Raw genomic sequence first — 11,417 nt, forward strand, 5'->3', positions numbered from 1 at the left:
AGGTGATCCTTGTTTTAAAGTGGCAGAGAACCTGGCAAAACTGTATTCTGATGTTTAATGGGAGGTAGAGTTTGAAAGCAACAAGCTTGGATATTTAGCTGAGGAGATTTCCACACTAAATGTGGAAAGTGCAGCCTGGCTTTGCCTTGCAGCTAATAGAAAAACATGAGAAGAAAGGACTAAGCTGAGAACTGAACTCCTTGGCACAAAGAAACCAGGAATTGATGGTTTGGAAAATCCTGAGCTTCCAGAAAGTGAGTTCCCAGAGAATAGTGACCTGTGGGAGGATTTAATTGAACTTGGAACCAGCCAGTCATTTCGGTGTAAGTCAGGATTGGAAATGCAGTTATCCAGGAAAGATCAGTGGAAAGTACTGCTGTCTAATGGCTTGGACCCCTGTTTCCTGCATGTGAAACCAAGTTTTTTCACAAGATCTGTATGAAAGAAACTGAAAGGGACAGAAAGGGGAGAGACTGAAGGAAAAATGACTTCAAAGGCAGAACCATGGAAGCTGAAGTCTAGACTAAAAACATCTTTTTGAGCCAAGAAAATGACCCTACCCATGTGTGAGCAAAGAGTGAGTATGCCCCCAGCACTTGAAGAGGGTGGGCCTTCCCCACCATTGTTCAAGGAGAAAGTTACCACCCCAGGCTTCAGAGAGCATGGAACACAATCCCCAGGGATCGGGGAGAGTTTGGCTGCCACCCCACAGGTCTGAGGAGACTGAGTCTGTGTCCTCAATATTGGGGAGAGTCTGGCCATCATCCCAGTGTTCTTGGAGGGTAGGGCCTAGAGTTTGGCAACCACTCAGATGCTTGATGAGGATGGAGCCAAGAACATGGACACTGGGCAAGCCCTTAGAAAGGGTGGGACTGCTGCTCCATCAGGCCCTGAGAAGAAGAAACCACAGTTCTATAGATGACTCTCAGAGTCCAAAAGGATTCCAGAACTGTTTGGGACCCAGGTTTTCCTTCCAATTTCTCCTATGGGAAGGGGAATGTTTAGTCTATGATTGTCCCTCCTTTGTATATTGGTGGCAGTTAACTTGTTTTCTAAGTTTCACAGGTCCACAGCCTACAGGGAATTTTGCCCTAAGACAGACATTCCTATAACCAATTTTGATGAGACTAGAATGTAATACTGTTACTGAAATGATTTAAGGTTTTTTAAATATTTGAAGGAATGAATGTATTTCCATATGGAAAGAACATGGCTTCCTGGGGTGTAGGGGTGGAATGTGACAGATTGAAACTGCGTGGACCCCAAAAGATCATGTCCAGGGAGCTAATCCATTCTTGTGCATGTAAACATATTACAGATGGGACATGCTGATTAAATTATTTCAATTAAGGGTTTTTGATTAGGTTGTATAACCCAGGGTGGATCTTAATCCTCTTACTGGAGTCCTTTATAAGTGGAAGAAATATGCAGACATGCAGAGAAAAACTCCTAGAAGCTAAGAGAGTGCCAGAGGCAGCCAGAAGCTGAAAACAACAGGCCTGGAGGAGAAGGGAGAGGCCAGTAGGCACAACCATTGTGCTCTGCCGTGTGCCTGATCATCAACAGTAGCAGCTCAGGGAGAAAGCATTTCTTGATGATGCCTTGATTTGGACATTTTTCTCAGCCTCAGAACTGTGAGCTTATAAGTTAATAAATCCCTGTTGTAAAAGCCAACCCATTTTTGGTATATTGCCTTGGCAGCCTCTAGCAAACTAAGACAGGCTGGCAGATAACAAAATAACTATATTTTTTGAGTGGAATAATAAATTGTTTATGGCCATCCTACCCCTCCCTATTAAAGCATCCTGTTTATTAAGTTTTTACCCCAACTGTCCCCTTCAAGTAACTATGCACAAACATAACAGTTTCACCCAATAATTTATGGACCATTGGCCATAAAATAACTTGAGTCATAGAAAATCTCTGTGGGTCTAGATATAGGAAATAGCTTGGGCATTGCTTAGTGGAATAGCACTATTGGACAGAGAGCAGAGAGAAAAGAGTGTGAGCCTATGGTGTGAGAGGTACAAAGACCAGGGAAATCTATAACTTGAAGTAAGGCTGAAAGCCAACATCCTAGCAACCCTATTTTGCATTTTGGGAGGGTTCCTTTGTGCTGTTTGTCCAGGAGTTCTGGCCACAGGATATTTCTGTTGAGGATTTGATCAGTAAACATTCAGTTCAATGATAACAGGACCTGTGCTGAGTTCTAGGCATAGGTAAATGAAAAAGACATGGTGACTGCATCAAAAAGCTTACCCTGTTGAGTTGGAAGGACTCTTAAGCAAGCAAATATGATATACACGTCAGCAAGTTCAAGGGATCCATGGGATGTCTTGCCAAAAATGAAAGGATGACTTTCCAAAACAGAGAAATTGGGAAAACCTTTCCAGAGTGATGGCATGATTGAATAGGGTCTGGAAGAGTAACTGTATTGTCCAAGTAAAGAGCAGAGTAAGGGAATTCCTAATATAGAAAAAGATTCTGCATAACCCACACATGAATCACAACTAATTCATGCACACAGCAAGTAGTTCTGTGGGTTTAGAATGCACAGGGTATTCATGAGATGATATTAGTAAATGAGAATGAAAAGTAAACAAGGGGCACATCAAGGAGAGAGGGTGATCTTAAACATATGGGCAATGAATAGGTAGTATTGAACAGTTCTTAGCAGGGGAGTCCTTGAGGAGGTATGTGTTTAAGATACTCATTCAGCAGCCATGGAAGGGACAGTGAAGCCTATTAGGGGTGTGGTGATAATCCAGATAAGAAATAATAATGGCATAGATAAAAGTAAAACAGTGGGAATGCAAAGGTGCAGAGAGATCTGGGAGTTTTTAAGGAGAGCACTAGTTGGACTTTGTAACTGCTTGATTAGGTATTGAGGAAGAGAAAGGAGTCAGTTATGATACAGACACCAGGGTAGGGGACCTTGTTAGAAGGTAGAACCAGTACCTAAGGTAGATATCCCTAGAGGAAAAGCCATTTGCTTTTTAGCTTCTTTAATTTTTGGTGGTCCTTAGAGGTTTATTGAGGTATAAATTACATATAGGAAAATTCGCCTGTTTTAGGTATATAGTTCTGTGAGGTTTTGACAACATATAGATAAGGAATACTATCCATCAAGATAAGGAATATTCAAATCACCCCATAAAGTTTCATCTTGCTCCTTTGAAGGAATTCCCTTCCCTTCACTCCAGCCGCTGGCAACCTCTGATCTAGTTTTTCTTTACAGTTTTGCCTTTTCAGAATTTCACATAATGAATTCATAAGGTATGCAGTCTTTTGTGTATGACTTTTTTTCACTTAGCAAAATGCTTTTGAGATTCATCCATGTTATTGTTTCTATCAGTACTTTGTTCCATTTTATTTCTGAGTAGTATTCCATTGTATGCCACAATTTGTCTATCCACTCACTGATTGATGGACATGTAGATTGTTTCCAATTTTTTTTCTATTAAGAATAGAATTGCTATGAATATTTGAATACAAGTTTTTGCACAAACATTTATTTTCACTTCTCATGGGTAAAGATTGAGGAATGGGATTTCTGGGTTGTATGGAAATGTATATTTAAAATTATTAGAAACTGCCAAATTATTCTGCACATTGGCTATGATTAGTTTCATGTGGGAATATGACTAGGTTATGGGATCCAGTTGATTGGGCAAGAAAACACTGACTGGAATGTTACTGTGAGGATATTTTGGAGGTGGATTAACACCTATAGTCAGTTGGTAGTATCTATGGCTGAGTGCATCTTCAATCAACAAATGAGATTGCCTTCAGTAGTGAGGGGAGTCTCCTCATCCAGTCAGTTAGAGGCCTTAAAGTAGAACTAAGAGTCTCAGCAGTCAGAAAGAATTATTTCTGCCTCTTCTTCAGACAGACAGCTTCTCCTGGAGAATATAATTTCATCTCCATTAGAGTTCTGGTTTGTGGTCTGCCCTGTACAGAGTTAAGACATGCCAGATTTCAGAAACACTTTTGTCAAAGTTTCCAACTTACAGCCTGCGCTATAGAATCCAGACTTGCCAATTGCCCATGATCACATGAGCCAATTCCAATAATCCTGGCAGTTCTGTTTCTCTGGAGAACCCTGACTAAATCATTGCCTGTGCCATTTTATATTCCCACCGGCAATGCAAGAGAGTTCCAGTAGCTCTGCATCTTCTCCAGGACCTGGTATTGTCATTTCCCCCCTAAATTTAGCCATTCTAATAGGGCCATAGCAGTGTCACATTGTGGTTTTAATTTCTATTCCTCCTCCTATTTTTTTCTTTTTTTTTTAAATTCTTGTCATTCAAGGAAACCTCTGTCAACACACTATAAACTTAAAGAACAGATGCCTCAGAGTTTAAAGTCTGCTGATAATACATTAAATATCAAAATGTCCAGGTTGCAAAAAAGATTACAATGCATACAAACAATCAGGAAGTGGTGGCCCAAGCAAAGGAAAATTTTAAAGCATTACAAACAACCAAAAAGGAGGATAAGACCTTGGACGTTTCAGACAATGAACTTTTTTGATGGTCTTAAATATGCTTAAAGAGCTAAAGGAAAACATGGACAAAACTAAAGTAAATCAGAAAAACAATAGGTGGACACAAAGAGAATATCAGTAGAGAGATGGAAATAATGAAAAGGAACCAAACAGAGCTGAAGACCATAGTTACAAATTTAAAATTCCCTATAGGAGTGCAATAGCACATTGGAGCTAGCAAAAGAAAGAATTGGTGAATTTGAAGGTCATTGAAATCATCCGGTCTGAGGAACATAAAGATAAAGGTTGAAGAAAAGTGAATAGAGCCTAAGGAACCTGTAGGACATAAGCATACCAATGTACTCATTGTGAGAGCATCGGAAGGAGAAGATAGAAAGGGACAGAGAAAATATTCAAATAAATAATGGTAGAAAATTTCCTAGGTTTAATAGCAGGCATGAATGCACAAATACTAGATATTCAATGAACTCCGAACAGGATAAACCCAAATATATCACACCACTACATATTATATTCAAACTGTTGAATTCCAAAGATAAATAGATAATTCTGAAAGCTGCAAGAGAGAAGAAATGTGTTACAAAAAAGGGAACTTAATAACATTAAAAGCCAATTTCTCGCCAGAAGCCATAGAGTCAAGAAGACAGTGGGATGACACATTGAATGTACTGAAAGCAAAAAAATATAGCCAGTTAAGAATTCTATATCAAGCAAAACTGTCTTTCAAAAATAAGGGCAAGATAAAAATGGTCCCAGATAAACAAAAGCTGAATGAGTTTGTCACCACTAGACCAACCTTACAAGAGCTGCTAAAGACAGTCCTGTAAACAGATCAAAGCCATATGAAGAAATAAATATTCCTAGTCCTGGTGCCCTTGAAGGTACAGTAGTGCCACTGCCAACTGCAGTGCCAGGTCCTGGCACCCAGAAAGCTGCACCAGATGCTGACACTACAAAGCCTCATGCAGAACTTGCACATCCAATGCAGCAACCATGCCCTCAGTTGCAGCTGCACTGTCAAGCTGCACAAGTTGGCAGTGCATGTGGGGTGTGGCAACTTTGGCCCTGGGCATTGCTGCCACTGCAAAGGCTACAACTGAGGGCTGGGCAGTGGTGGGAGGGACATGTACACACAGGGTGGCTGCAGGCCAGTGCTTGGATCTGGCTGAGGTAGGGGATCGGGGTCTACTGGGCAGCTGCAGCAGAAATAGGTATGAGTGGGGATCTGGCTACTGGCCCTTACCTGGAGGCTGCACAAGAAGGCACTGCTCGTGCAGCTCTGGGTGCTGCAGGGCAAGGTGCATCTTGTGACCTGCAGGCACCAGGAGAAGTTCACCCACTACATGGCTCACAGTGGCAACTTCACCAGGGACATAGGTGGCAACCATGCCTAAATGGAGAATATAAGCCATTAACCATTGTGTTAGAAAGAGAAAATGACACCTGTGCCAACCAATTCAGAATGATCAGGAAGAAGCATCAACTGAAGGAATTTATGTTTCAAACATGTTTGAAAAATGGACCTGCTGACAGGGCAAATACCTGAAGATTCATGACAAAATCGTTGAGATGAAAGCAGAGCCTGGACCATCAAAAGAGTGGAGAGAAATACTTCAGGCCTCCATCCCATCACAGAAGCTTTGAACAACCAGCAATAACTGGCAGAAACATCTTCTCCAAGCTCCAGAAAAGTTAAAAGACTACAGTCATAAGGAAAGCACGGAATCAAGAAAAAGGCTACTTAAAAGCAGAAGGACCTTGTGGCATCCTGGCTGGCCCCTCCTCTACCTCTAACCAACTTGGCACAAAGCAAGCCCAAGCTCCCAGTGTGCAATCCCTGATCCAGGTTCTGAAGGCAGGGAACAGAATAACCCTTGTGAACCCACATGCACATCCTGTGGTATCTGCCCAATCTCTCTGGTGATGGCCTAAGGACTTAGTGTCCCAGAACTTGCCCTGTGTATATAAGGTGGCTCACTGAGCTCTCCTAAAGAATGCTGCAGGAGAGCAGTCAAGTTGTGCTGCTTGGGACAAGAGATAGCTGGCTGTAGGATATACCAGCAAGAAAGCACTGGGATGACATATTTAAAGCAATGAAAGTAAAAAATTGCCAACCAAGAATTCCATATCCAACAAAACTAGCTTTCAAAAATGAGGGAGAGATTAAGACTTTCCCAGATAAATAAAAGCTGAGGGAGTCACCACCACTAGACCAGCCCTACAGGAGATATTAAATATAGTCCTGCAAGTTGAAAGGCACATGAAGAAATAAAGATTTCTGGTGAAGGTAATGACAGGTAAATATAAATACTAGTACTATTGTATGTTTGGTTTGCAACTCAACTTTTACTTTTTATAGGATCCATAAGACAAATGCAGAAATGTAAGGAGAAATAAGTAATTTTGGACTCCTAGTGTATAAACATGCAATTTGTAAAATGAGAGGGACATGTCCACATAGGGTGGCCTTTATACATAAAGGCAGGGTAATGGAGAGGTATAGGAACCTATTTGTATATACTAGTGAAGTGAAATTGGTGTCAAAGGAAACAAGATTGTTATAGGTTTAAGATGTTAAATTTAAGTCCCATGGTAACTTCAAAGAAAATATCAGAGAACATGCAAGCTTGTAGAGACAAATTAGAGTATAGGTTGCTAGAAGTGGAGGTCAAGGGAAATAGAGAATGAATGCAAAATGGGTGTAGGGTTTCTGTTTAAGGAGATGGGAACATTTAGTCATGGAAGATGGTGAATGTACTGTGACACAGTGAATGTGATTAATCTCACTGAATCATATGCTTGGAGTGGCTGAGATGGAAAAGTTTATGTTGTATAAATGTTCTCACAATTAAAAAGAAGAGGGAAGAGCAACTAAAGAGATCATGAACAATTAAAGGCAACACATGATCTTGGATAGGATCAAACAAGAGAGGAGAGGAAGTCCAAAAGGATATTATACAAAAGAACATTTTGGGTGTGATGGTTATGTTCATGTGTCAACTTGGCCAAGTAATGGTGCCCAGTTGTTTCATTAAGCAAGCACTGACCTAATTGTTATTTTGGGGACTGTATTAGTCAGCCAAAGGCGTGCTGATGCAAAATTCCAAAAATTGGTTGGTTTTTATAAAGTGAATTTATCTGGGGTAGGAGTTTACAGATACCAGGCCATAAAGCATAAGTTACTTTCCTCACCAAAGTCTATTTTCCCATGTTGGAGCAAGATGGTTGCTGACGTCTGCCAGGGTTCAGGCTTCCTGGGTTCCTCTGGGCTCAACTCCTCTGTTTTCTCCACAAGGTCAGCTGTAGACTATCAGGCGAACTGTTCTGTCTCTTTCCCTTTCCCCGGGGTTCCAGCTTAAGACATCAACATCAAACCCCAACATCAAAACTCCAACATCAGAAACTCTCAACTCTGTCCTTTGCCATGCCTTTTATCTGTGAGTCCCCACCTACCCATCAAGGGGTGGGGACTCAACGCCCTAATGATGTGGCCCAATCAACACCCTAAACATAACTCAATCATGCCCAGTAATAGACCAGATTACTAACATAATCCAATATCTATTTTTAGAATTCATAACTTTATCAAACTGCTACAGGGACATTTCATAGACTTAAATTATCAGTAGGCTGATTGCATCTATGACCAGTTATAACTACAGTCAACTGAGGAGATTGCCTTCAACAATGAGAGATGTCACATCCAATTAATTGAAGGCTTTAAAAGGAGAAGTAATGATTTCAGCAGTCAAAAGAGAGAATTTCCATCTCTACTTCAGCCAGCCAGCTTCTCCTGGGGAATTCACCAAAAACCTTCATTGGGAGTTCCCAGTTTGCAGCTTGCCCCATGGAATTTGGACTTCTATGTCCCCACAGTCTCATGAGACAATTTTTATAAAATCTCATAATATTTACAGATATCTCCTCTTGGTTCTTTTTCCCTAGAGAACCTTAATAAATATATTGGGACATATGAAAAAATGGAATGTATAGACAGGAAGCTTTATATTAATACTAAATTTCTTGAATAGGATAATTGCATGAAAAGTAGAATACATAAGTGACTATCCTTGTTCTTAGGAAATATATATGGTAGGATTAAGTGTTCAAGGAGCAACATGTGTACAACCTACACTCAAGAGTCTAGAAAGTAGATTGAAAGAGAGACAGTCAGACAGATATAAATGGATGGATTGATGGAGAGAGAGAATGATATGGCATATTTGACAAAATGTTAATATTGGTGAATATGGGTATCTGGGAAGATGGGGTATGTTGGCATTATCTGTATGAGGTTTGTACTCTTTTTGTAACTGTCCTGTAAGTTTGAAAGCACTTTCAAAAAAAAAGTTTAAGAAAAAACACAGTTATTATAACAGAGGCATAAAATGTGTAGGAGAGTAAAACAATGTTGGAAGAAAGAAAAGAGAAAGCCTCTAGGGTATTTTCCTCTCCTATTCACGCCTCAGTCTTCTCTACTCTGCTGCCTATCCTTGCAGACTGACCTCTAAGACTGTTTCAAAAATCTCCCTTGATCCCTGACTTTTGGATAATTTTTTCAGCCAATAATGATCCTCAGGAGGGAACTGAAGAGAGGGGGAATATTGTCACATATTTATTCCCTGGCTGGCTCCCTCTCAGTTAGCACAACTTTGGGAAGTTCACCATGTACAACAGAGATTCTCAACTCTTTATTATTCCATGGTGCTCTTTGGCAATTGGGTAAAATTTATGGACATCTTTTTAGATTAATATTTTTTAAAGGTTTGTTTATTTATTTATTTATTTATTTATTTATTTATCTCCCCATCCCCCCCCCCCCCCCGTTGTCTGTTCTCTGTGTCTATTTGCTGCGTCGTCTTCTTTGTCCGCCCGGTTGTCTGTTCTCTGTGTCTATTTGCTGCTTCGTCTTCTTTGTCCGCTTCTGTTGTTGTCAGCGGCACAGGAATCTGTTTCTTTTTGTTGCTTCATCTTGTGGTGTCAGCTCTCCATGTGGGCAGCGCCATTCCTGGGCAGGTTGCACTTTCTTTCGCGCTGGGTGGCTCTCCTTACAGGGCACACTCCTTGTGCGTGGGGCTCCCCTATGCAGGGAACGGCACTCCTTGCACGCATCAGCACTGCGCATGGGCCAGCTCCACATGGGTCAAGGAGGCCCAGGGTTTGAACCACGGACCTCCCACGTGGTAGATGGACACCCTAACCACTGGGCCAAGTCCACTTCCCTAAATTAATACTTTTAAATCCATAAAATATATAAGACAACAAAGGAAACTATATAGAAATATATAGAAATATATAATTAGAAATACTAATTATACAGAAACACAGATAAGTGTTTGCATACATATGTGTAGATATAGTTGTAGATTTTGTGTATAAATATATTTATATAATATAGTAGTATATTGCTTCATTAGCATATTAAATAACAAAACAATTTAATATAGACAAGGTGAAGTCAAATTTCTTTAGCTTGAATAAGAACATTAAATTCTGAAGTGATCATTCATACAGCAACAGTACATCAAGTTGGACACCCAATTTATTTTTTGTTTTAATTATTACAAGTGCTAAAAGTCCATATTTACAAAGCTACAATATTACAAACAGAATTAATGTTTCCATAGCTCACTTCAGAAGATCAAGATGGACTTCTCTCAAGGAATGCCAAAATTTTTCAAGGATGTTTTAGTTAAACTCCAATTGTAGTAAATTTTTTGTCCCTAAGATTGACATGTTCCTCTTTGGTTCAGTCCACATCTTCAATATAGCATTTATCAGAAAGAAAGGTATTGTGGATCCATAATTTAACTTTAGTGACATCAAGATAGAGATAAATTTTGAAAGACTTTTGAAGAGTTTCCAGGTATTTTCTGATTTATCTTTTCAAAGAAATGACAGAAAATTTTGTATCTTGGATACATCTTGGAAAAGCAACTCCTCCTGAATGTGAACGTTTGTAAACATGTGGGCCTGTAATTTTACCTTCCATATCAGCATCTAAGCCAAAAAAGTTTTAAATTTTCCAGTAGCATCCCTAAGGGTAACTTCAAGACCCTGATATGAACAATTTATCTCATCCATATGGTTAAAAATATTTGAAAGTAAGCCAACTCATGGATAAAACCCTTTCTTTCACAAACATTCAAGAGTGGGTTTTTTTTTCTTTGAGAAAAGGTATAATTTTGTCATTAGTTTGCACTATCTAACAGGACCTCTGTATGACAGAGAAAAGCTCTTCATATTCTATGTACATTTCATGATAAAATATTTTAAAATTACTGTGAGAACTAGTCCTGATAAATTTGATAGCTTAATGGCTATTGACCAAATTTCTTTCAGGATTGTTGGAAGAGTTTTTGTTGCCAATGCTTGTCTGTGTAAAAAGCAACAAGCGACTCAAACATGAGGAACTTCCAGTTCCACAATAGTTAGCAGAAACAGATGCATCATCAATTATTGGAGTAGCGCCATCTGTGCAGAGACAGAAGCTCTTCTTTCCAGGCAAAGTTTTGTTTGGGGAAAAACAAACAAACAAACAACTTTCACCATTTCCAAAATATTGAAGAGCTTTGTAGTTTCCAAAAGAGGCTCACAAAGTAAGAATTCTTCTTTAAAGGCATCAGCATGCACCTAAGGAGCAAAAGCAAGGAGCTGGTTATAATGAGAAAGATCTTTAACTGCATCCTGCCCTATACCAAAGTAGAACAGCAAAGCTGTTGATTCCTCAATGAGAAACCTCAACTTCTTTCTAAAAAAAATCAAATATGCCAGATTACACAATTTAACTAGGGTGCCAATTTCAGCTTTTTCTTTGGCTCCAGTCCACACAGTAGCCCAACCTTGACTAGGGCATATGGCTTTATGGCCATCTCGCAATAGCATGGGGATTCCTCTGTTGGGCAAATTC

Source organism: Dasypus novemcinctus, chromosome 3 (genome assembly GCF_030445035.2).
Source record: "Dasypus novemcinctus isolate mDasNov1 chromosome 3, mDasNov1.1.hap2, whole genome shotgun sequence".
Taxonomy (NCBI): domain Eukaryota; kingdom Metazoa; phylum Chordata; class Mammalia; order Cingulata; family Dasypodidae; genus Dasypus; species Dasypus novemcinctus.